The sequence below is a fragment of the Triturus cristatus genome, chromosome 6 (assembly GCF_964204655.1).
Source record: "Triturus cristatus chromosome 6, aTriCri1.1, whole genome shotgun sequence".
Taxonomy (NCBI): domain Eukaryota; kingdom Metazoa; phylum Chordata; class Amphibia; order Caudata; family Salamandridae; genus Triturus; species Triturus cristatus.
The window spans coordinates 446,602,146-446,628,968 of record NC_140589.1 but is presented as its reverse complement, the minus strand read 5'-3'; the positions used below and the strand labels follow the sequence as shown (position 1 = coordinate 446,628,968).

Sequence of the window (26,823 nt, the reverse complement as noted above, 5' to 3'; positions counted from 1 at the left end):
CGTGACTGACTCTATAAGTGAGTGATTGAACGTATCTTACTGAATGCATGGGTTAGCGACTAAACTGTGTAAATGTCTGTATCAGTCTGTCAGTGGGTGTGTAAGTGGATGCATGGGTTGGTGAGTAGCTACATGAGTGTCTATATGGGTTATTGATTGGTTGTCTGAGTACCTGTATGGGTGTCCGGTGTCTGTGTGGGTGGGTGAGGGAGTGTGTGACTCCCTGCGTGGATGTGTGAGTGGGTGATTCACTGGGTGTATGGGTTCATGAGTTTATCTGCGAGAGGCTGTATGGGTGATTGAGTGTGGGTATGGCTGTGTCTGTGAGTGAATGGATGTCTCAGTGTTTTATGGGTGAGTAACTGCATATGTGAAAGGCAGTATATGTGAGTGTTGGAGTATATAAGTGACTGTATGTGTTAGTTAGTGATTGTGAGAGTGACTGTATGAATGAGTGTGTGATTGTGTCAGTGATCTTATGAGAGGATGACCAAGGATCGCAGAGCGAAGTCTCCAATACTGCGTGTAAGCGCAGCGGGTGGTGCTCAGGGACCACCATCCTGGATGGAAGTTTCTCACCCCTTTTGAACCCAAAGTGTGGACAGTAACCCGAGTAGATGTCACCATGATCACAGCTCAGCACGGCCAACACACCACAGTGAGAAATGTGTCTTTATTCAAATCTCAGCCTGGAGATGCACATCCTGCAACCCACTCCCACGCGGTGGCGCATGGGTCAGAGAATGATGATGATGTGTCATCAACAGCTGATCGACTGAGTTTGGCATCCTCCTCCCCGTTGATGGCGGCAGCCGATCTACCAAATAGCCGGGCAGGGGATCACCAACAGCGTTGCCACCAGGGCTCTTGGAGAACAAGCCCGGTGCCAATCCAGTGCAGGTACCGAGGAGTCAGCGATACCTGCAGTGGCCCAACCCAGCTCCCAGCCAGAAACTAAGAGACTTCCTGTGCTGATAGCTCAATGCATACTCTGCATGGTCATTCTGATTTTCCTGTTTTTCTTTTTCTGTTCTCCCCTCACCTGCTCTATTCTCTTCCGTAGTGAAACTAAAATAAGGGAGGGATGCAGAGATCCAACCGGTCTCTACCATATAATGTATCGATGCGGACACCTCTCGTGACAGGGCTCGGTCCGAGGATATAAATAAAAAGGCCAGGGTTGCACGAGACCACTGGCTGAGAGATACAAGCTGTGTCCTCACTGTGTGTATGCAGCGGATTCCCTTGCCACGTGGCCGGGCCCTGTACAATTTGTCATCATTTGCTGCTGTCAGTGGGCCATAAAACTCTCTGCAGGGGTGAGTAAATCCTCAGTCACTTCAGTCAGGCCACCCGAGTGACCTGGACCATGGCTAAATTTATTACCAAGCCACGCAGAGGGCAGATGCCTCCCAGAGCGACGTCATCGATCTCTATCAGACAGGGTTTCGCCCTGGTCGGACTACTGAACTTCTGATAGTTTCAGTCATGGGTGATTTACATATATTAGTGGATGCCAAGGGCCCAAGGACCATTTTGCTATTGGAGCTGTCGACAGCCTTTCCTTCTATAGACTACAGAATTCTGATCACATGAGTGAAATTGGCATCAATGGCACAGTTTTGGCAAGTGTAAAATACTTTTTACCTTATTGTAAGCAAACTGAAATGATTCCTCCATTCTTTTCTGAATTTACCTCCCTCAAGAATCAATCCGAAACCTGAGTCATTGTTGCTTGACGATTATGTCTGCCAATTACGAAGTCTCCAAAAGAACCTAGAAATTATCTGCATTGGCCTATTTCATTTGGCCCTCCCCCCGCTGCTGCTTCCAGCATGGAAAACCTTGGTATTCACATTGACTCTAATATTGGTTGCGTTACTCATGTTCAAAATCTGACCAAAAATAGTTTATTTCACAATTTTTTTTTAAATAATTCAAATGGTAAATGCATTTATTCAATCTCAAATAGGTTACGGACTGCCATGATGTTAGAGACTCCCAACAAGCTGATTTTGCCAATCCAATATATACACAGTGCTGCCACAAGACTCATGTGCAGGCTAAAGAAATTAAATCAATTTGGCAGTCCTTAAAAAATTACTTTGCCTTCCACTCCGGAAATAATTTGTTTTAAAGCAATGCAATAGGCCACAAAGCTTTTTATTCAAAGAAGCCTGAATTCCACACAAAACATTCTCGTATAAACCAGACAGACAACTAAGATCTGAGAAAAATGATTACTTGAAAAGTCAAGAGCACTGACCCAAACCATGGCAATAAATCTTCCTCACTGCTGCAGCCACACTTTGGAATACCCCCCTCTTAATTTACGCTGTCAGTCGCCTTACTGTGGCCTTACATTTTGGAAATCACTGAAAATACATCCATTTAATCTATAGTTAGATGAGGGGGCGTGGCTAGCGCCCGTAGAAGATGGCGGACTGTCCCTAACTCTCCCGGGACGTGGGAGAGAATGAATGACCTACCGCGACGCTAAACACCTACGCGGACTCCCAGGAACGCATTTCACTCGGCGGAAGGTGTGCTCCGCACATTGAGGTGTTTTTGAACGGCAGTATCACAATGTAAGCGAAGCTTTTCTTGTTAGCACGTCGGAGCGGTTCCGTCACAGAGACGGCCGCCATTTTAATCGGCGTTTCTGTGAGGATTTCTGCCACGCTCTGATTCAGCGGACTTCTCCACATTTCACCTGCATGTCCCTCAGCTAACTAAATTCTTATCGCTGCCACAATGAAAATACCTAATTTCTTCTTTTTGTCTGGCTTCTTCTGAGGGGTGTGTGCTTTGCCTACAATAATGAGGATGTCTCACTCACGAAGCGTGCTTTTTCTGGTAATTTGCAACAGTCCAAACAGCCTCCAGGACTCTCATATTTGCACTTCCCTTCTATGTCACATGTGAATGCTGCCATCTACTGCCCAATTGCCTCACAAGGAAATGACAGCAATTTAGAAACGAAGGAGTGTTGTGATTACTGTGGAGTGTATTGCTTTATTCCTCTGGCGGGGAAAATGTGCTTTACTGCTATTGTGGAGTTACCACAACAGACTGTTACCTCATATATTGATCCTATACAATAGGGGGTACATCAAAGAGAGCAGTATTTGGCGCACTACTCACTTCAGTACTCTCTATTTAACATACTGCTCCTCATTTTTGTAGAACGTCTTTAAAGTCCAAATTCCATTCCTCCTCTACATAAATATTGGTATGTGACGCAAACAATCGCACAGACTTCTTCCAGATTCAGTCTGCTTATCAATCCCAAAAGGTCTGAATATTTGTTCAGTGGAATATCGCAAAAGAAAAGGAGGGGCAACAACATAATTTCTGTTAACCTACACTGGTGATGTGAATAGTCAGAAGAGATTTTTCTTGATGTATGGTGTGTGCTCCCTGACTTCCAGCGCTATCTGAGGAACTACTATTGTAACTGTAGCTGGATCCTGCAGAGGTTGACTTGTGTTCATGTACCTGTGATATTTTACTATTGTGATGCTGGGGGGACGTGATCAACGCCCAAAGAGTACGATGGCGTCAAGGTGAAGCCCCCAGAAATAGCACGATGAGTTTGCATTCACAGGCTTCTTGATATGTAGCTAACCAGAGGGCCGCCCCGCTGATGTACCACGCTCTTTCAGGAGACTTTGTTTGCTGCTCACCAGATCAGAACACGTCGATTTTACAAGAGTCTTCATGGGAAAACTCCGGAATTTAAAGCTGTCTACTCCTTCTCAGTTACCTGTGGACTCGGATTCCGACTCTTCTCCTCGAGACATGGTGGATACCGCAGCACCGAAAACAGATTCAATTCAGGGAGCCATTCCAAAAGCACGCAACAAAGAAAAGCTGCCGTCCTCTCCAACTTCCTCTAAACGCCTGAAGAAAGACCCACCATCCCTGGGGAGTACCTCCTCGTCCGCTTCCATGGATCTCATTTTGGAAGAACTTCGTGCGTTCAAACCCTTTATGGAGGCTACCACAAAGAACATGCAGGCCATGCAGGAAAAATGGTCATCTCTGGAGTAGCGTGTTCAGAACTTAGAAATTTCCGCGGATTCTTTGCACTCCTCTTGCTCACATATCCCATCAATGGAGGCGGAGATACTTCTACTCAAACGCCAGACGGAGGATTTGGAAAACAGGAATCATAGAAACAACCTACGCCTATACGGTCTTCCAGAACTTACAGAGGGGTCGAACCCCACCGTCTTCTTCCAATCCTTCCTGGCCAAGATCTTAGATGCTCCGGCATTGACTTCCGTTAACATCCAAAGGGCTCATCGCCTTGGACCGAAGGTCGCTAGTAAACCTAGAGGTGTCATTATGTTATTCCTGCAATTCACTGACCTCCTACAGGTCATTTCAGCAGCCAAGCTCAAGAAGCAAATTATGTGGGAAGGTCATCGCCTTTATCTTTCACAAGATGTCTCCAAGGCCACTGCTAATCGAAGGAAGAAGTTTTTGGACATGCGACCTCAATTACGGGCCCTGAATGCCAGATATGGACTACTACATCCTTGTCTCTTCAAGGTCACATATAAAGACAGAACAACCACGTATGAAGATCCTGCAGCCTTGCAGGCATTTCTCCAAAGACAGGGCTCAGATGTTATGGATGTATCCAGACCTGGTTGACATGTTCTGCTACTTCTTCTTGGAACTCGTTGTGTTACGATTTTGTTGTCTCGCATTTATCGCTGATGTTGTGATTCCCTCATTGTCTCTTCTTTTACCGGCCGTTTCACTCTCATGTGTCCCCTTTGTAGTTCAATTGCAGTTTGTTTTTTCCTGCTTCTCTGTGATACGTCTTCCCTTCAATTGTATTTCTCTTTTGTTTCTACAGATATCTTCTCCCTTCCTCCTACCCTGATGTGCCATACTACCTTTTATATACTGCGTTTTTGGAGCCGTGGTATTTGAGGTTTGTTTGGCCGCTTTGGATGTTGTCGTCGCTGTCTGCCGGCGTCATCGCCCCATCCTCGTTCGAGTTTTTCGTTCCGTAAGTATGTTTTTCAGTCGTTCATTCCGAACGTGTACTGTCTTCCTGTTGGTTTTTGTTCCTGTCCTTTTTTCCACACTTTTGATCTCTTACCTTTTGCTTCTTTCTCTGTTTTTTCACTTTCCTCCACCTCCCATTTCCCCTTCTTGTGCCTTTCTTTCCTTGGATTCAGTATTATATTCATAGTGGTTCCTTTCTTCTTTTCCTTTCCTTTCCTTCTTCTTTGCTTTCTCTCCCTCTGCCCTCTCTCCTTCACCAATTCGTTACAATTCTCTCAGTTTTTCTCAATTAACTTTTCCTGCATTAATAAGCATGTTGCTGTTAGTTGTTTCTCTTTGCTGTTCCATTCCGTGTTACATCAGGTTTAATTAATCCCATTAAAAGGCAAAGGGTTTTATCACATTTAGCGAGACTTAAGTCTGATGTTGCCCTCCATCAGGAGACTCATCTCTCTGAAACGGAGGCTCTGAAACTCAAGCGTTGTTGGGTGGGTCATGTTTTTTGCTCCCCCACAGTTTCCAAGAAAAATGGTGTTGTGATTTTATTACACAAAAGTTAAATGTTTCCTCAATTTCACACGAATGTGATGTTGATGGCCGATGGGTTATTGTTAGACTACTTATAGATAATATTCCTAATAATATATGATGATGCTTCTAACCTTTTGCTCAAGTGTAATTTCAGATATTATGGGGGTAAGAACAAAATGGGGAAACTTCTGGCCAATTACTTAAAAATAAGAAAGGAGCGTACAAATATTGAGTCCATTAAGACTTCCACTGGGAACTCTTGCTTTAAAGATAAAGACATTCTTTCTGAGTTTGTTAAATTTTATAGCAATCTTTATACCCCCGTACACATCCCTGAGACTGCGGATCTTCTTTCATATTTTCATTTGCTTCCCTCCCCCTCGGCTTCCCACGTTGATATTTTTGCTTTGGAACGGGACATTTCGCTCTCTGAAATCTCCCATGCTGTTTCTAAACTGCGACACGGTAAATCTCCAGGCCCTGATGGTTTCACTATTGAATTTTACAGCCACTTCGCCTCTCTACTTCTCCCCAAACTGTCACTGTTATTCCAATCCTTCCTTGCAGCGGGTTCTTCCAGCGGTTCCTTTCAACAGGCTTTAATCTGTTTAATCCCCAAAGAAGATAAGGACCACTCGTTATGCAAAAATTACAGACCAATTTCCCTGGTCAATACGGATTATAAAATTCTGGCTAAAATTTTGGCATTACGCATGGATCCCCTTCTACCCGACCTCATTGGCCCTGAACAATCCGGCTTTGTCAAGGGCCGTCTCTCATCGGACAATTGCCGTGTTTTTCTCAATATACTTAGCAAAGCTTCCTCTTTGTCATCTCCCTTCGCGGCTATTTCTTTAGACGCGGAGAAGGCCTTTGACAGGATTGGATGGGATTTTATGTTTCAGGCCCTACGCTGGTTCGGTTTTTCTTCCAAGTTCATCTCTATTATTTCTTTACTCTATTCTAACCCCCAGGCTTCCATCTTTGTCAACGGGATGACCTCGGATTATTTCTCGTTACACAGAGGAGTGCGACAAGGCTGTCCTCTATCCCCCCTGCTTTTTGTTTTAGCCTTGGAACCTTTTCTTACCAAAATTCGTCTGGACAACAGTATTTCCGGTTTTAAATTTGGTTCCCGCCAGGTTAAACTCTCGGTCTATGCTGACGAAATTCTTTTTTATTGCTCTGATCCTGTTTCCTCTATTCCCTCTCTTTTCCAGCAGGTGTCTTCCTTCTCTGCGGTCTCTGGTTATCGCCTAAATGCCGATAAGTGCTCTATTTGTCAAAAGCATCTTTTTTCCCAAACGGGTTTCTCCTGGCAACCATCTAAGATCAAATATCTGGGTGTTTGGTTCGCCACTCTCTTGTCGGATACGCTCAAATTTAATTTTGATTATATCTTCAAGAAAATGGACACGGCTATTCAGCGTTGGAACCCGCTCTTCCTGTCCTGGTGGGGTCGGCTCAATTCTATAAAAATGATGTTATCTCCTCTTCTTCTTTATACTATTTCTATGCTTCCAGTACACATTCAAGTTTCTTTCTTTAAACGGATTGACTCCTTGTTGCTGAAATTCTTATGGAATGGCAGGCGGTCTCGGATAGCTTTGGCTTCATTACGCAAGGATAAGGCCCAGTCTGGTGTGCGCTTTCTAGATTTCAGAGAGTATCATCGAGCTTTTTCTTTGAAAGAATCAACCCGTTGGTTCTCTTCTGATCTTCCGCACTATCCACCCGTCTGGTTAAGTATGGAATCTTCCTTTCTATCCCCCTTTACTTTTTGTGAGTTCTTATCCTTCACGTCTTCATTAGTTCGCTTTCGTACGCCTTTTATTTCTCATTCCCGCACTCTCCTTCTCCCTTACATAATATCATCTTATTCCTCCCTCCTTTCCATTCATGAACAACCGATATGGCATAACTCTCTTTTCCAAATTCGGAATCGCACCATATTTTGGAAATCATGGCATTCCAGAGGATTGTGTTGGGTCTCTCAATTAGTCTCCCAGGACACTCCTCTTTCGTTCCAGGAACTTCAATCTACTTTCTCATTGCCCTCTTCTGCCCGATTACAATACAACGCCCTTCTCCCAGTCCTGATCTCATATCTTCGCTCCTTGGCGCCATCTGCCGATATCCCTTTGAACCGCAAAGTTACTTCTGTATTATTGGAGACGTCTCCCTCAGCCTCGGCTATTTACAATTCTTTTCGGTACTCCGCTGACAGGCTAAAATCTAAAATAGAGATTGCGTGGGAATTGGATCTCTTTCAGGATTGGCCAGTGCCTTTTTGGGACAGAATATGGGCTAAGCTTCATAAGACTTCTAGAGCTGATAATACTACCCAAACCTTATATTTCATTTATAACAGAACTTTATGTAACCCGCATGCACTATCCCGTTTTTCACCTGACACATCCCCCATTTGTTGTTCCTGTCCCTGTCCCGTTGCTGATCTCAAACATATGTTGTTTGATAGCCCTCCTATCTCCAAGTTCTGGCATTTAGTTTGAGCGCAAGTACAAAAGATATTCCAACTCCAAATTCCCTTTTCCCCTTTGCAAGTTTTTCTAGGTTCCCATTCACCGAGTCTCCCGCAATCTCCCTCCCATTATCTATTACTTGACCTTCTAGTTGCTGTGGCTTTCCATACCATTACCTCTAATTGGAAGCAGGCTGCAAATGTCTCCTATCATTCTTGGTGGAATGCAGTTTGCTTCCATCACCGCCTAGATACTAATTACGTATCTCCCGTCTCCTTGGCAATTAAACGCGACCTGATTTGGTCTCCTTTGGTATCCTACCTCTCCTCCTTTGCTCCACCACACACTTCTCCAAGCCCTGACACAGTTGAGGTGCGTAAACCACCATGATTTTCTTGTTTCTTTAATGCCTTTTTGCTACGATATTACGTTCTACTATATTATATGGGATTTTTCACATCATTCCTGTACGTAGGTTATATTCATGTAAACTTCATGCTTGTTATTTTTGTTTTTATTGAGAACTTCTATTGAGCTGCTTATTCTTTGTACATGCTTACCATGATGATCATACCCTGTTCCCCTCTCTTCCCCTTCCCTTCTTTTTTCTTTTAATAAACTCAAACTTAAAACAAAAATCTATAGTTATATAGTAGTAATCTTAGCTTTGAACCAACACAATTCACTTTATAGCTGTTTTACTAACAGCTGCTTAGCATCAAGAAACTTTGGTGAACGTGTACTGTAAATTTACTCCACCGATAACCATAGCCGTAGCCGAAGCCATAGCCTTTGCCATCGCAATCACCATAGCCATAAACTAACTATAACCGAATGCCATGGCCAGTCTACTTTGAAATATCTTTAAACTGAAACAGTTTATTTTTCATCTGCTGCAGCTGGACTTCTTCGCTTTCTTGATCAGATGGAATGGGATTAAACTTTTAGAGCTCATTGTTCACCCATAAGCAACTTGGCGCTAGAAAACAGACAACTGATAATGGGAAATTTACAGGTGCCAAATGGAACAGAAAAGGGAAGTTTTCAAGGTTTTTTCTTTAAACCCAGTGTATGATGAAATTAATGTCAACTCCTGAGCAGTTCGTTTTTAAATTTGGGGGCAACTACATAAAGGGATTTACCTCACACCCAACATCCTTTAAATCTAGGGATTTAAAAGAGCAAAAAAAGACATGAGCATAGACTTTTGGAGAGATTGTACAAGGTGCAGGATTATAGAGGAGATCTTTCCCATTTGTGAAAACCCTGTGCATGAGGCGTAAGGCCTTAAAAGTTATGGTTATACCCTGCTTTACAGAAATTCAAAGCAAATTAACCTGGGACAGTGTCACACTGGAAGGCCCAGATAGAGGAAATTACAATAATCTAGTTTTATTGAAAATATAAGAAGCAATAACTTGGCCATGCAAATATTTGGGCAGAATCCTCCCTGCTTTTCTGAAAATGTGAGTTTTAAAAATACTAGATGAGACCGCTGCTTTTATCCGGGCACCAATAGATAACTGAGAGTCAAGTTAAGCCCTCAGGGATGTTTACTGATGTGGAAGGTAACGTGCAGAGCCCAGCACTGTAGGCCAAACGCATTATTCCTTCTATCTGGGTTTCTGGATGCCACTTATATATCAGCCCTACAGGTATATAATTTCTGAAAGTTTAGCGACATCCCATGTTGAACAACTAGGATGCATTAAGGCAACTGCATAGCCGAGTCAGGTGATTGCTGGTCCAACCGAAAGATGATCCGAGTGTAAACTCTGTATGAAAGAGTGGAACAGCCATACAATTTAAAGAGCACAATAATAGTCCAAAAATAGATATTAAAAAGAATAGGCCCCAATTGATCTCGTTAGCTTGACAAAAACAAGCATTGGCATAGCCAATAGGTCTCGCTTTTGGGACCTTATAAGTGTTTAGCCATGCAACAGTTGATGTTGTTGCACCAAGGATATTGTGCTGGATAACTAAACACTTATAAGGTCCCAAAGGCGAGACCTATTGGCTATGCCAATGCTTGTTTAGTTGGTGGTTGGGTGTGCTTGCCTTTGAAACCCCACTGCACCCACCTTTGTAGTTCAAGCGTGCTCGTTATACTCCGGTATAAAATTTCTGCCTCACCCCTTTTCAAATCTACTAGCCCCCACTGCCTAGCTGAATTAATGGTTAAGTTGTAAAAAGGACATTGCTTTTGTGGTAACTTAAGTATAATACCCAAAACTTCAACCACCCATTTTCAGTCTGTCTAATATCTTTCTCAGTGCTGCATACCACAGAACTTACAAAAGAAACCCCTCAGTAGTTTTCTGAGAGATAACGGCATGTGGTTCTACAAAAACGTGTTCTTGATTTCCATCATTTCTGAAATTTTGCATTGATTTTCCAACTCATTACACAAAACAACACCCAATCAAATGATTGTAGGAGAAGAGAAATAATTAAGCTATATGCAGAAATTCAGGCACTCAAAAGGTAATCAAAAGCCACACTAAAACTTAAACAAAGGGGTTCATTATTTTTAAAATGACATATCACTGATTCAGACTGCAGCAAAACGTATTTTCCAATCAACTGCATCTAAACAATTAGGCATACTTTAAACAGTTTAGGGATCATGTCCATACTTCCCACAGCACGCATGATGGTACTAGGAGAGGATGGGGTCAATCGGCTAGACTGCAGACTTTGCTGCTGGAAACCAGGGTTCGAGCCTCGGGGTCGCGTCCACGTCCTGTGATTCTGGGCAAATCACTTAATCTCCCCGTGCCTGAATGTGTAACGTAACCGGTGCTCATGTAAAGTGCTCCAATACCTTCGGGTCGAGTTCGCGCCATATAAAATATGCAAAAAAAAACAAACTAGAGTTCACTCCAAGACAGCGCGGGGATACCCTTGCGGATGACACAAGCGCTCTACAAATCTACTGATTGGTTTATTGAAGACAGGGAGAAAATCGTTGTTACATATTGGAAGTTGTAAATGCTAACTCTCAGCAATCCATGTCCTCATCCCACAAACCAATACTAGAAGCACTATCGGGATGCTGTCTTCTTATAGCATTTAGCTGAGGCTGGGTCAGTTATTTACAACATTTACGTTTGATTCCCCGTCCTGTGAGGCTTAATAATCCTCATTAATGATTGGGTTGAGGGACTTAGATGCAATGTATTTCTCATACGTAAAATAGTCACTCGTGACAAAAAGTCCACTGTATGTAGAATTTTTGTTTTTGCAGACAACAATGCCGTAGAGCCAGGCAAAACAAATTGTCATTCGAGTTTAAACTTTAGAGTAAGTCAGTGATGTCAGCGCTGTATTTATACACATACTGTGGTAAATGGGACCACTCGAACCGTTCGAAGATGACGCTCGCTGCTCTGCTTCTCCACGAACGCTGATAAAAGGACCCATTTCAAGAGGGACGTTTCTATTACGAACGGACGCAATTCTGCTCTGGCATCGACCCGCCCCCTTCAGCTAATAGACATGTCTGATTGGTGTATGACCGGCTTTCCTGATGCATGGCGCTTCTGTTATTTGTTAAAATTGTCGGAGTTCAACGTGCCGTTTCTTCCAATTGTTGGAATCGGTTTGTGAAACGAAAACAGGTGGTTTCAGTTGACTGAGCCGCGGCCGAGTCGACTACAGCTAGTATCTGCTGCAGGGAAGCGTTCGTGGCAAGTTGCCTGCCGTGACGTCACTGAAACCGTAAGTGAGCAGGTCAATACCGGAAGTATGGTTAACGATGGGCACCTGGGGTGCTAAAAGTGGCCGGTGAGGACGTAAAAAAGTTGGATTGGGGACCTTTTATGGTGCAAGTGCCTTTAGAGAATGACCACTCAGCAGTTTGTACACAAATCAGTCAGTGCAGGACGAGAATATCGGGTCCCCTGATGGAACAAGCATTGGCATAGCCAATTGGTCTCGCTTTTGGGACCTTATAAGTATTTAGTTATGGAGCACAATATCCTTGGTGCAACAACACCAACTGTTGAATAGCTAAACACTAATAAGCTCCCAAAGGTGAGACCTATTGGCTATGCCAATGCTTTTTTTGACAAAATCTCCCAGTCTGTGAACTATAGAGGGGGAGAGGGGTCTGAGTGAGCAGGGTCATTTGGAACTGGTGGGGGGTAGTATGCAAGCTGAAGTGGATTTTTGAGGGGAGAGGTCTTGTGAGTTGAGGGTTCTGCATACTTGCCTGGCGCTACGTAGAGCATTCTGACCCAAAGAGGCACCCAGCTGCAGTTTCTGAGCGCTAAATTGAGAGGTTTTGTGAACTGTGAATTTTTCAAGCAGGAGTCTTTGTGAGTGGAAAATGATGCAGTTTCTGTTATATAGAGCGATGGAGTCCTGGAATATGGAGACATTATCAGGGGCGGGCCTTTTTACCGGAGGTGCTAAAGGGGGCCCAGGGAACCGGTCAGATGGTGATGTCTTGAAGAGACTGTTGAGGGTTAAAACTACAGTTTGGGAATAACACGTCAGCACTGTTCAGAAGAAGGAGGGATAGATGCACAAGAGGGGGAGGGACAAACTAATGGGATAACAGGAGAGGGCGAGGGAGTTGTGGGAGGAAATACATGCCCTCCTGTTTTTTAAGTTTGACGATACGTGTCTGAAATACGTGCCAATTAAGTGCTCTGCATTATTATAGCTTACACAGCAGTGGGAAGATAAGGGAAGAGAGTAGGTGGCGAAGAGGATGATAGGGGGCGGTGAAGGGGTGGAGAGAAAGGTGGAAAAGGAAAAGAGTGTGGGCAGGAATAGGAGGTGATAGGGCGTTCAGGAGGCAGAAAGAGGGTGGAAGAGGAGAGGTGGGAAGAAGAGGGTGGCCCGAGGTTAAGTGCAGCGTTCAAAGTGCATTATTAACACAAGCGCAGCTAAAGAGTCTTTTTTAACACAGAAAAAAATGCTGTATGGTGCTCTGTAAAACACTTTAGTGCCACCTGGTGTATTTCATGCAGTACGGCCCCAGAAATGTTCTGACAAATGCAATGGATCTCCGTCACATAAACAAAGGCAATAAAAACAAGAATTTAAGGGTGCCTGCGAGCGATGCGCTTAAGCGATGTGCTTAATGAGGAAGAGATAGGAAGCCCGATGGCGGCTGTGCGGGTAACCGCGCACGTAACCGCAAGCTTTGGGCCACAAGCAAAAGAGTGTGGTCGAATTTTGAAAGCCCACTCACTAAATGTCTCGCCAGGCCAGCGCATGCACTGGCTCAGGCGAGACCCAAAAAGGAATAAGCTACCTTCCAAAGCAAGAGGGAGGGGTCGTTAATGGGGGCACCAGAAAGAGCTCACGCGCGCTGAGCGCAGTGTGTGACGTAGGTTGTAGTCCAATTGAGTAACTCCCCCACCTAAGGGTGAGTGGTTAATACGGACGCGCACTGAAGGGTCTCGAGCATATCTGGCAAGTAGACCCATGTCCTGTCTGACACGTTTCACAGTTCTGGATTTTTCGCTCCTCTGCATACTGGCACATGAGGCAGTGGTTTATAGTGCTACATGAGTGAGTCCCCGAAAAAAACATAATGTGGGATACGAACAGAGCTGCGAAATTCTCTAGGTTAATGTATGGGTTGCCTCTTCAGTTTACTTTGTTGTGTTGTCGTGAAATTAAAAAATAATAATACTACTGATAACAACATTAAATGAAAGGATGGATTTCAATGATCTACTCACACGTACACCTACCCGGCACACTTACAAGCTCCGCATTAACGGCAAGTTTGGCTGAAAGTGTTAAACTTGACATAGGCCTTCGGACCGACTTTGCAGCGGCGGGGTGCTGCTAAGCAGTGATAGTTATAGTATGAGTGGATTGGCTCCTTTGACAAATAGGAATAATGGGTCAACTTGAGTGGTTGCGGGGTGGGATTGGTGGACATCCAGAAATGGGCTGGAGAATGTAGAGTGTCGTCGAATGTGAAGGCTGCGTCTAGGAACATTTTTGTTTATGCCTCTGCAATCTTTGGCATTTTGCATAACCCTTTTATACGAAATGCCTGATATTGCTTTCAGGTTAAAACCTTATCTCACGAGCACGGGAACCACGCAATGAATAGTATGTGAATGCTTGTTCGCAATGCGTGTGCTTTCCCCCTCTCTTTTAGTGCGAAATCCTTCTTTGCGAAGATATATTTCACGCTTGCAAAATAGTGCAACATGTCAGAGTGGCATTTAGCACAATATCGCGAAATTTTTAACTTTTGCAAAGCCACTTGATGACAAAGGCTACAGTACTGGCTTTGCCAGTGTTGTTTTGTAGGTCCTTCTTAAAGCAGAGCCCTTACTTTTCGTTGATGATAAAATATAAGAAATGCGAAGTATGCAGCTGGCACCCGGCCACGCTGCTGCTCGCGCAACTTGCTGGCGAGGAGAGAGGCGCGCACAAGAGAGGAAAGCCAGATGGCGCCTGTGCGAGAGGAAAGCCAGATGGCGGCTGTGCGCATAACCGCGCACATAACCGCAAGCTCTAGGCCACAAGCAAAAGCATGTGGTCGGACTTTTTAAAGCCCACTTACTAAATGTCTCGCCAGACCAGCACATGCGCTGGCTCAGCCGAGACCTAAAAAGGGGGGCAATCACCACGTGTCATGCTTTTGAAGAAAGAGGTAAACCATGCAAGCATCTGAACTTTTATACCAATTTCTTCCAACTGGGTTAAAAGGATGTTTTGCGCAATGGTATCAAATGCCGCTGAGATCGATCAACAGCAAAGCAGTGGAATCTCCTTGACAAACAACAGTTCGCAGATTCTCTAAGGTGAGTGTCAGAGTTAGTTCTGTGTCAATGCCAGATTTGAAGACTAATTTAGAAGGATTCAGCAGACAGCTATTTTCCAACTAAAAGTCAATTGAGTTGAAACAATCTGCTCAATCATTTCACTTATTTTACTACATCACAGTTGTCAAGAGTCTGTTCATTTAGTAACAGTCTTACCATCCCTCTATTTTTCCTATATACTTCAGTGGCTCTCGGGAGGGGCAGGGCTGGTGGAGTAGGAAGAGGAGGGGTTTTCAGTCCTGAAGTGCGCATGACTGCTTGCCCGCCCCAACCTGTCCTGTGTACTTTGCATATCCCCCACCAGGCTGCATTGCACAGCCTGGTGAGGAACATGCAAAGCCTCCCAGTCCCCATCTGGGTTCCGATCCATGGCGCTCAGACCAATCATAACACTGCATTGCAGCGTTGTGATTGGCTATTGGGAGGCTGGGAGGGCAGGTGCTTCCTGCTGCTAGCCGGGAGTGCAGGAAGATGTCAGAGGAATTGAGGAAAAAGGAGAGGTGGCAGCCGTTTCATGTGAGTGTTTTATTTGTCTTTGTTTTCTTTTTTGTCCGCCCCAGTACCTGGGTCCGGTAGCAGCCGCTGCTGCATTTAGAAAACTAAAACAAGTCTCCGGAAAGATTGGAGGTGGCATGAATAATATCGATAATATGCTGCGATTTGAATTTAAATATTTCTTTCTTATATGATTGTTGACGGTTGCACATAAGATCATTATTATCATATGATAAGCATAATTTCCATTTCCTACGGCTGAATGAACATGCAAAACTTTCTCATGCTCCCCATGAACCATTTAACACCAGGTCTACCATTGACAGTTTTACATGGCATACATGGAAGCCAGTGGTCTCTCACTGTACTACTCCTAAGGGACACATTGGACAAGCATTTACAATACAATAGAGCTCGCATTTGTGAGAGTTAGAGTTATTGGTGTTGTAAATGACAATGTCTTTTACCCATGCATTTTGGTTTGGAGTAGAATTGATGTATGTGGTGTGGAGTGGAATTATGTGGGTTGGACTGGAATTGTTAGTTGTGGAATAGTGTTTGGTGGAATTGTGTTTTGCAGAACACAGTGGAATTATGTGGATAGTAATTATGTGGTATTGAGTGTCCTGAATTTATTTGAAATGGGATTGTGTGTCATGGAGTGTAATTATGTGGAATTGTATTTTGTGTTGTGGACTGGTATGCAGTGTAATTTAATGATCTGTTATTGAGTGTACTGGAATTATGTGAAGTGAGATTGTGTGTCATGGAGTGTAATTATGTGGAATGATATGTTGTGCTGTGGAGTGGTATGTAGTGGAATTTAATTATGTGGTATACTCTTGAATTTTGTGGCATGATGTGAAATTCTGTGGTGTGAATTGGATGTATGTGCTATGCTGTGTAATTGTGAGTTGAATTATGTGGAGTGGAAGAACGGAGGGGTGGGGGCGAAGGGGAGAGCAACATGGATAAGTGGTGGGTGGGAGAGGATAACAGCAACACATGTAAAACAACAGCACTTCAATCAAGGTGCGAACAGACACAAATTAAATGTAATCAATCTGTGCTTGGTCCCTGCGCCAGAGAAAGGAATTGAAGTGACACATGGCCTCTGCTGTCCATTTAGGATGCAGCAAAGCAGAATGACGGAAAGTACAACAAATGGGTAAGCAATTGGCAGGTTGCAAGCCCTATATTGTATACAACAAAGTCTTTCTCTGGCAGAGTGCATAATCATGCGCTGTTGCAGACTCAACCCTAAAATAAAATATAAAAACAAGTGCCCACATTAGGAAAAGCCTTCCATGAGTATGAATATCCAAGCATTCAATTACATTTTCTCAAAAAGCCATAAACTTGCATTTTTCTACAATACCCGCTGACAGAGTGAAGCTCACAATAAAATAAAAAATAAACAATGTGGAGTTTCTAAACCATGGAGTGAGCTATCAAGATTGCAGCATTCAAATATTAAAAGTGTTCTGTAACATCAGGTAACAAACCTATGAGGAAAAGACCTGACTTGCACAATAGCCTGACCAAATCTGCAAAACAGAGACTAAACAACAGCTGTGCAGTCCATTCAACAAATGCACGTAAACATAAAGCATCCCTTAAAGTTAATGGTGCCAACAAGAACCCCTACGTTTTTTGTTTTTTCCCCAAAATTTGAACTATCCACTACTAAAACCGCTCGTGCGCACTAAAGCAGTCACATACTATTAGAAGATTCGGGGATCGTGTCCTGAAAAACGGCCTTCTTAAGGTCAGGCAAGGTTTACTTTTTTCTATTGCTATACTTGAAGTTACCCGATGGTTAAATTACGGATGTTGTGCCTGACTACAAAAGGAATACGGATCAGGTCAAATCTAGTCCCTGCCAATGTGTGTGTTGTATTGTGAAGTCACCAGCTAGAACTCCCTGTCTGAGTTGCGTCATGAAGCTGTCGGGTGGGGGTATGTAGTGTCCCTGCATGGACACGTTCTAGTGTTCCAACCTAATGTATCACACTGTACACCCACCCACCACCGACGTCACTGTGTCAGGTGACGTGGACAATAAAAGGGCCGAGCGCACGTGCTCGTGGCCAGTAACCCACTACCCCAACTATGTGTCTGCGTCAGTCCTTTACCATAGCATGAGGGCCTAGGGCCCAACATTACAATGGCGACGAGGGTCTAAGCCCCAGCGTGCAGCAGCCCAGCTGATGAAAAGGGTGAGAGGGCAGCCGGCATGAAGCCCCCCAATAGGCGAGAACAGCGCCTGATCGCCTGCGGGCGTGTGAAGAGCCCCGGCGTGAAGCGAGGTGTCTGAGAGCCCACCTCACACCTCATGTGCCTGACTTAATCTGCCCCCTGCGTGGAAGAGCCCTGGGGGAGAAGAGCGAGCCGAGCGGAGCCCACCCACATCGGCCGTGGCACCGTGACCCCGCAACACGAAGTCGGGTGTCCACCCCGACCCCGTCGAGCCTGCCGCTGTGCCCGGGTGAAGAGTGGTCCGAGCGGAGCCCACCCGCGTCGGCCACGACCCCCGCAAGTGGAGCGCACCACGCGCAGCCCACCCGCGTGGGTGAACGGGCGCGCCAAAGTGAGGGTAGCCAAGTGGGTGCCCACCCCGCAGCAGCGGAGCCCACCCGCGCCGAGGATCTGACCCATCGGCCGAGATGGGGCCGTAAAGAAAGGAGCTGCAGCGAGAAGTGACGCTGCTGCAGCGGGAGCCGACCCCACTACAGCGCGAAGGTGAGTGACCTCCAGCGTGGGTCCGCGGGAGCCCACCCCGCCCCCACGAGGAAAACAAGTGGTGCCCGTTGGACACGCCCCACAAAGAAGAGAGCACGTGGCCCCCAGCCAGGCGGGGGTGGTGCCAGCACCCCCAAATTGCCCAAGACGGACCAAACAGGCCACGGCTACAGCGCCAACCCTGCCCCGCCCGCAAAGCCCCGGAACGGAGAGGAGCGGGAGCCCACCCCCATATGAACAATCCGATAGCCCGCGGGGCATAAGGTGAGCCCGCGCGGGTACAAAGCGAAGCAAGGCCGCAGCATTCGGCAGCGACTCCTGCCCCCGCTCCCCCCCCCACAGCGTGTGAGAGGAGAGGCTGCTGCAGGCGGGGAGAATAAGCACGAGACCGCGGGCAGCCGGTGGCCGATCGGAGCGGCCAGCATAACGGTAGGCGAGGTTCCCCCTTCCCACCAAGTGAACTTAAATGAGGAAAGTAGCTGTGGCGACTGCCTCGGGTGCGGCCGTAGCGGATCGAGGACGGAGTGCTGCCATCCCGTGAGAGGCCCCTAAGTAGGAGCAAAGCACCAGCAGCATAGCAGCCCCACGCGTCCGCTACAAAGGCAGCGTAGTGACCGAAGAGGGTTGCTGAAAGGTACCTGCCTGCATAGCAAAGAAGTGCCCTGATCTTGCATGTGCACAGGCAAGAGCATAATGAAGCCTGTCAACATCAAACAGACAATAAATGAAGAAGAAACCTACCTTGCTGCGAGAGCCTGCAATGTGTGGGGAATCCCAAGAAGGAGCACCAGCCGGGTGAAGACTCCACACGGTGCATGTCGATCACGTTTGAAAGAAGCAAACACTGCTACCTAGTGGCGATTTCCCGGTACTGCAGTGAAGAAGGAAAAACAAGCCTGCAACAAACCAAGGGAACACTACAGCAGCAGCTCAAAGCAGCCGTGCATGCCAAGGGTCAGCGGCAACTATGCAGTGAGCAGAGCACACAGGCTACTCAGGGACATGCAGCCCCAGCTTGGTTAAGGAAAGGGAAAACGGAGGTGAACAAAAGTGACTAAGGGAAATGCACAGCAGCGAGGGGAAATCTGCAACACAGCAAAGCAGAGTGGAGTATGCACGACCGCCCCCACCGGAGTGGCAAACGCCGACCAGTGCACACACAAGGAATCCTCCAGGAAGGAGCCTGCTGACAAGGTTGCGTGGAGTGCGGTGATGCCTACTGACCAGGGGTAGTCGCTGCAAGAGTGAAGACACCAGAGTGCACTAGCCTTGGGTGGCAAGGTGTGAAGAGACTCGTCCAGGCAGCAAGTCTCAAAAGAGGATCAGAAGGAAGTGCGCAGCAAGAGCGTCCACGGAAGCAACCAAAGGGAGCAGTCTGAAGCACTGCCACAGTGACAGAAAGAAAAGAGTGGGTGCACGACAACCTGAGATCACACGGTACAAGGAGCAACGCTACACTGAAGATGTACCACGACGGTACGAAGAGTAGCATGCACCAGCGCCTGACAAGGCAGAAAACACAGGTAGTCACACGACGTGGCGCACCTCGTGAACACAGGTAGTCACACGACGTGACGCACTTCGTGAAGCCGACCAGCCAAATGGTCGCACCACAAAGGCCAAGCCGATCAGCCAAATGGTCGCACCACAGAAGCCAACCCGCCAGGGGTTGCACAAGGAGGTGACCGACGCACGGGTCAGTGAATCTACGGAACAAGAGGTCTGATGACAAGACCGAAGATATCCTGCCAGTGATCGGCAGCGCGGACCGTCAAGTGGTCCAAGAAGCTCAAGAAGAACGAAGTGGACCAAGAGTATGGCCCCACGAACTTCAACAACCAAAGTAACTGGTGAAAAGGAGAAGACGAAGAGAATGTCACGACCCTAACTCGGAATGCTGAGCTAGATGGTGAGAGTGCCCTCGGACGAGGACAAGACCAGGGGGAACACATGCGGAGTGCGCGCGCTGCATGGAGAAGCCTGGCCAGACCAAGAGGAGAACAGAAACGGTCCAGAGTAGGTCGTGAAGCGAAGAGATGAAGATATCAGAGTGGCACGTTCGCCACTACAAGAAAAGAAGAAAGAAGATATCGGAGTGGCACGTTTGCCACTACAAGAAAAGAAGGAAGACGACATCGGAGTGGCACATCTGCCACTAAAAGGAAAAGGGGAAAGGAAGGATAGGATAGGATAGGATGTACATTTGTATAGCGCGAATTGCTGCCCGGAGGCGTCCAAGCGCTAGGAAAACCGAATACCTACAGCAGGCTTAGAAGGAAAATTAGGAATGAGATTAGCTAGATTGAGTGAAATAGATGGGTCTTTAGTTGTCTGCGGAAGGTTGAGAGGTTAGAATTCGCTCTAAGGTGCAGTGGGAGGGCGTTCCAGGCTCTAGCACCGTTGAAAGAAAAGGTCCTGCCTCCGGATCTGGATCTTTTTATTTTGGGGGTTTTTGCAAGAAATATTTGACTGGAGCGGAGGCTTCTGTTGGGCACATAATGGGTAATTAAGTCTTGGGTAATTTTAGGGCCAGTGTTCCAGAAGGCCTGGTGCGCAATGCACATGGCTTTAAACAGGACCCTCTGTCGCACCGGTAGCCAGTGGAGGGTAGTCAGGCCTGCTCTCACTGACTGTCTGCGGGGAAGGTCTAATAGAATGCGTGCTGCGCAGTTTTGAACTATCTGGAGCCTTCTGAGGGTGGATTCGGGGGCACCAAGATAAAGTATGTTGTTGAAGTCGAGTCGCGATTGAATTAAGCCTTGTATGGCAGTTTGTTTGGCATCCCAGGGAAGGAGGGGGAGGATTCTTTTCAGCATTTTCATGATGCCAAAGCAGGTGGCCGAAAGTTTTGTGGACTGCGTATTAAAGGACAGGGATCTGTCCAGCCACACTCCAAGGCTTTTAATGCTGTTTTTGGGAGTAGGTGGGGGGCCCAGACTGGGTGGCCATAAAGAGGGGGGAATGCTGGGGTCTGGGGAGCCCAGGATCATCATCTCCGTTTTGTCCCCATTCAGTTTTAATGAAGAAAGGGACATCCAGGTTTTCACTTCTTCAACGCACTCTCTAAGCCCGCCTGGAGCCGATGGAGTGGCTTCCTGAGTCATGGAGACCACCAGCTGCGTATCGTCCGCGTAGGAAATGATTTTAATCCCATACGGACGGACGACGTCAGCCAGTGGCCTCATGTACAAGTTAAAAGTGCAGGGCTTAGAGATGATCCCTGAGGGACTCCACATTTCAAAGGTCTGCTGGCAGAGACAGAGTCGTCTTCAAACACACAGAAGGATCTGTCTTGGAGGAAAGATTTGAACCAAGACAAGGCTTTGTCTTCAATCCCAACCTGGGACATGCGATATAGCAGAGTGTTATGGCTAACCGTGTCAAAGGCCGCGCTGAGATCAAGGAGGATCACTGCCACTGATCCTCCTTGATCCAAGATCTTTCTCGCTTCCTCAGTGACCATAAGGAGTGCGGTCTCGGTCCCATGCTTGGGTCTGAAGCCCGTCTGGGTCGGGTCCAGTAGTTGGTGAGATCTGAGTGGCACGGTTGCCACTGCAAGAAGAAGGAGAAGAAGTCAGAGTGTCTCGACACCCTCACGGAGAAAAGAATCGAGGAAAGAGAGAGGAGTGTGGCAAGACTACTCACACCTCGAAGATAAGGAAGGCGACAAGTGCCAGAACATGGAAAGCAAGTCCTGAGAACACCCGTGGCACGGAGAGAAGACCATCTGCTTGACGATGCTTTCAGCACACCTGGGATCTGCAGAGGTGAGCAGGCCGGACCGTTCGGAACATCCACCTTTGGGGTCACGCGGACACTGGACAACGCCGGTCGTGGTGACTCAGGGGCAAAGGCCTCAGCGATGCCAGTGAGAGAGAGCATCCCCGCGACGAGAGATGGTCATCAGCCGCCCTTCAGCAAAGGTCCCAGGGGGATGAAGACATCGCGCGCAAAGACAGGAGCCAACAGCTACCCTCCAGGTCTGACTGCGGAATCTGAGGTGAGACTTGTCGTCTCCTCCGCACCCGCACTTATCGGCATGGGAGTAACACAATACAGGACACTCAACCCAGGACAGATCTGATGAAGTGGACCTCAGGGATATCCCGTGGCAGGGGAACACCTGTGAGAGAGGCATCATGGTGAGAGGGGTGTCTTGTAACCAATCCGTCGTTTGCCAAAACAGAATACACGCCACAGATGAAAATGAGGACAGGACGGAAAGATGAACGGCAACAGCTAGCGGTGAACTACAAGAACTTCAACTGCGTTTGTCGCCATGGAAGTAAAGTGAAGAAAAGACTGTGAGTACAACTTCAAGGCAGAGTCCTCAATGGACTGGATCCATCGAGCACCCATGGCTGGTGCCACAGTAAAATGGTGGTCTCCGCGACAAGAAGAACATCGTATGGGACCCCAAGCAGCGGAGGCGTAAGAGACTCTACAGAAGTTTTGGTCACTGTCTTACATATGTATGGGTTTTCTTTCTCCCACAGGTTGAACTTTGACTTTGGGTTTTTGTCATTAAAAATTGGGAGGGATGTAGTGTCCCTGCATGGACACGTTCTAGTGTTCCAACCTAATGTATCACACTGTACACCCACCCACCACCGACGTCACTGTGTCAGGTGACGCGGACAATAAAAGGGCCGAGCGCACGTGCTCGTGGCCAGTAACCCACTACCCCAACTATGTGTCTGCGTCAGTCCTTTACCATAGCATGAGGGCCTAGGGCCCAACATTACAGGGGGTGACAGCACTGATGGCACCGAAGCTGAACAGCAATTGTGAGGTCAGAAGAAGGAGGTGTGCGCCTTTCTTTTATCAACACAGTGCCCGCTTCACGGCTTCATGAAACATGAAGCTCAATGGTGGGGAAGTGCCTGGCTGTGCTGATAAATGAAAGGCACACGGGTGCCGTGTTTAAATATGAAGTGCTTCAATATGAATGGCACAACCATATTAAGGAAAGCGCTGCATCTGAGCGATGCTTTTGTAGGTGGGGGGCGTGCAGCATCTGAGAGGAGGAGGTGGGAGGGAGTAATGCTATATTAAAAAATAAGCAGCTATGCTACTACAGCACTAAAGCCAAACACAGACAGGCAAACAGTAACAAAGCAGAAATCCAAGAAAAAAATAGTGCCACAATGAACAGTCAAAGAACCAAAGCGTAATCATACAGTATTTAGTCCCTGCTGTCTGGGAAAGACAAAGGGGGATATTAACAAGGCTTCGCGTTAAACATTGCAAATCACGCTTAGCGTGATTTGGAATATCGCCGCCTATCGCTGGTTTACATCGCCGTGTTAGCGGCATATTTACAATGCCTTGCTCACAGGCGATGTACAAACCTGCGATAGACGGCGATATTCACCATTAGCGTGTGAAATCAAGCGATGATTTCACACACTAATGAAAAGCTTGATAATAGGGGAGTGTAGACGTAACCGAAAAATCCACCTCCCATTCAAAAAATGCCTAAGTCAAGTTTTGACCAGGCGTAAGGATCTGGCGTAAACCGTGGTTAGCGCAGCTTTCCGTGGTTCGGGGGCCACGTTGTAAATAAGGTGATGTCTTGTTCTCCACCATTTGTCATGGTGTTACGGGAAGGTACGCCTACGTGCATCTCATTAGCGATGTATATCGATAAGATGCGTGACGTTACAGAAACGGCAGCTAACATGCGCTAATGCATGTTAGCGACGCCTTGTTAATAGGGCGATGAAATTATCGCCCCTTTAGGGCAAAAAGTGCCGCTAAAGTGGCGATAATGCCCCTGTAAATATGCCCCAAAGAGAGCAACCAATGGAAATTCAATAGGTCTCACATTTGCTTGAGTTACAGCTATTGGCATTGTAAATGACAATGTCTTTTACCCATGTGCTATTGAGTGGTGCATAGTGGAATTATGTGGGTTGGATTGGAATTTTAAGTTGTGGAAATGTGTGGCAGGAAATCTGTTGTTAGTTGAATTATGTGGTTTGGTGTCAAATAATGTGGTGTGGATTGGAAATGTGTGGAGTTTGAATTGTGTGGTGTGGAACTGTGTGGATAGCTTTGCCTTTTTGGTGATGAAAAAAACCAAATAGGTAGGAGCTGAGCTCCAGATCTGGATCTTTAGGTCTTAACAAAAAGACAGGTTTATGCTATTGGACCACATTTTATGTTATGTTATTTTTTTTATACTGTTATCGTACCTTATCTGCCATATTGTGTGTTATGTCATAGTATGTCATGTTGATTTATGCAATGTTATTTTATGTTATCTGATTCCATGCATTGTCTTAATTTTGATGATGGTAAGTATGGTCCATACCGCATCAGTATTGGGTTTAGGTCACTGTAAAGACCTGGAAATGGGATCGATCTTGTGCCAAAAGGAGGAGCTGTATGATAGACTGACAGAAAAGGTAGCTTCTTAAGTGTTTTGGTGTAAGGAGAAGGTTTGGAAGTGGTGATGGCTAGGGTAGCAGTTCTTGAGAAAAGGTTCTCTTCCCTTTCAGAATATTCTTAAAATCTCCACCAAGGGAGCACTTTGAATCTTTGGATGGTCATAGAGCACAAATGAATTTCTTTCAGTTCTGAGGCAGGGACGCACCTGTATCTAAAACTCGTATGTTGGATGCTATTTCCATTTGTTATGTCTGCACATCCCTTTGCATATAATGTATAGTACTTGGCAGCTGCTTGCAGCACACCAAACATGTGAAGAAATCTACTACCTTAGCCAAGTCAATACAGAGAAAGTGCTGACAGGTACCAGTGATGTAAACACATGCAGCATCCTCCAGCGTGCGGGAGAAAAGGTGCTGTGTCAATGCTCACTGTGATTGTCTCACGGCTGCTGCCACTTCCAGCCCCCACAGTGCAGATGAGAGACAGGGCAGCAGGGAGGTGTAGGGAAATATCTGTTCCTGTGCTGCTGATGGAGGGGGCAGATCTAAGCAGCTGAGGGCATGAGTCCAACCTGCTACCACCAGATGGACCATTCAGAGACCCTCACAGCTGAACAACCAGTGTGAGAGAGGGGTGGACATTCACAGAGGGGAGGGATTGGGTGAGCGAGAAACAGGGGAAGCAGCGCCTCAGATTTAAACTACTGCTGATAGAGAGGGACAGGGGGAATAAACAGGAGAGACATGCTCCAGAGCGAGAGAAAACAGAGAAATGGTTTGGACCATCACCTTGCAGCAGTAACCTTGTGCTGTCAGGGCAGGGGGAGAAAGGCTGGGGCTAAAAGTCATGGAGGGAATAGACTGTGGTGTGATAACCTCTTATGAGGGAGGGATAAGGGACGTCAGGAGAGTGGAGAAAGAGAAAGGATAAAGATATAGGGCCCGATTCACAGAACTAACTTAAGACAAAATCCTAAACTTACTACCATTTTGGTATTCACAGAAGGCACTTACTCATTTTGGTATTCACAGAAGGCACTTACTCATTTCGGTATTCACAGAAGTTAGGAGTCCTAACTTTAGGACTCCTAAATGCCTTCTGTAAATACCGAAAGTCTTAAAATTAGGATTTTTCTCAATTTAGTAGTCCTAAGTTTAGGACTCCTAACTTTAGGACTCCTAAATGCCTTCTGTGATTACCGAAACTCTTAAAATTAGGATTTTTCTAAATTTAGTAGTCCTAAGTTTAGGACTCCTGGGCCCGATTCACAGAACTAACTTAAGACAAAATCCTAAACTTACTACCATTTTGGTATTCACAGAAGGCACTTACTCATTTTGGTATTCACAGGAGGCACTTACTCATTTCGGTATTCACAGAAGTTAGGAGTCCTAACTTTAGGACTCCTAAATGCCTTCTGTGAATACCAAAAGTCTTAAAATTAGGATTTTTCTCAGTTTAGTAGTAGTATAGTTAGGACTCCTAACTTTAGGACTCCTAAATGCCTTCTGTGAATACCGAAAGTCTTAAAATTAGGATTTTTCTCAATTTAGTAGTCCTAAATTTAGGACTCCTAACTTTAGGACTCCTAAATGCCTTCTGTGAATACCGAAAGCCTTAAAATTAGGATTTTTCTCAGTTTAGTAGTAGTATAGTTAGGACTCCTAAATGCCTTCTGTGAATACCGAAAGTCTTAAAATTAGGATTTTTCTCAATTTAGTAGTCCTAAATTTAGATTTAGGACTACTAAATTGAGAAAAATCCTAATTTTAAGACTTTCGGTATTCACAGAAGGCATTTAGGAGTCCTAAAGTTAGGAGTCCTAAATTTAGGACTACTAAATTGAGAAAAATCCTAATTTTAAGACTTTCGGTATTCACAGAAGGCATTTAGGAGTCCTAACTTCTGTGAATACCGAAATGAGTAAGTGCCTTCTGTGAATACCAAAATGAGTAAGTGCCTTCTGTGAATACCAAAATGGTAGTAAGTTTAGGATTTTGTCTTAAGTTAGTTCTGTGAATCGGGCCCCCTAACTTTAGGACTCCTAAATGCCTTCTGTGAATACCGAAAGCCTTAAAATTAGGATTTTTCTCAGTTTAGGAGTCCTAAGGTTAGGACTCCTAACTTTACAACTACTAAACTGAGAAAAATCCTAATTTTAAGGCTTTCGGTATTCACAGAAGGCATTTAGGAGTCCTAAATTTAGGACTACTAAATTAAGAAAAATCCTAATTTTAAGACTTTCGGTATTCACAGAAGGCATTTAAGAGTCCTAAAGTTAGGAGTCCTAACTATACTACTACTACTAAACTGAGAAAAATCCTAATTTTAAGACTTTCGGTATT

At 45.8% G+C, this 26,823-nt stretch overlaps 1 long non-coding RNA gene across 1 annotated transcript in view; it reads left to right on the top strand.

The window, feature by feature from the left end:
• The window catches only part of LOC146817287 (uncharacterized), a 192,374-nt gene that overhangs the window by 50,836 nt on the left and 114,715 nt on the right, over positions 1-26,823 (top strand). The window contains exon 2 of the long non-coding RNA XR_014962525.1: positions 4,871-5,026. This is a non-coding gene — a long non-coding RNA (uncharacterized LOC146817287). The remainder of the gene's footprint in view (positions 1-4,870; positions 5,027-26,823) is intronic.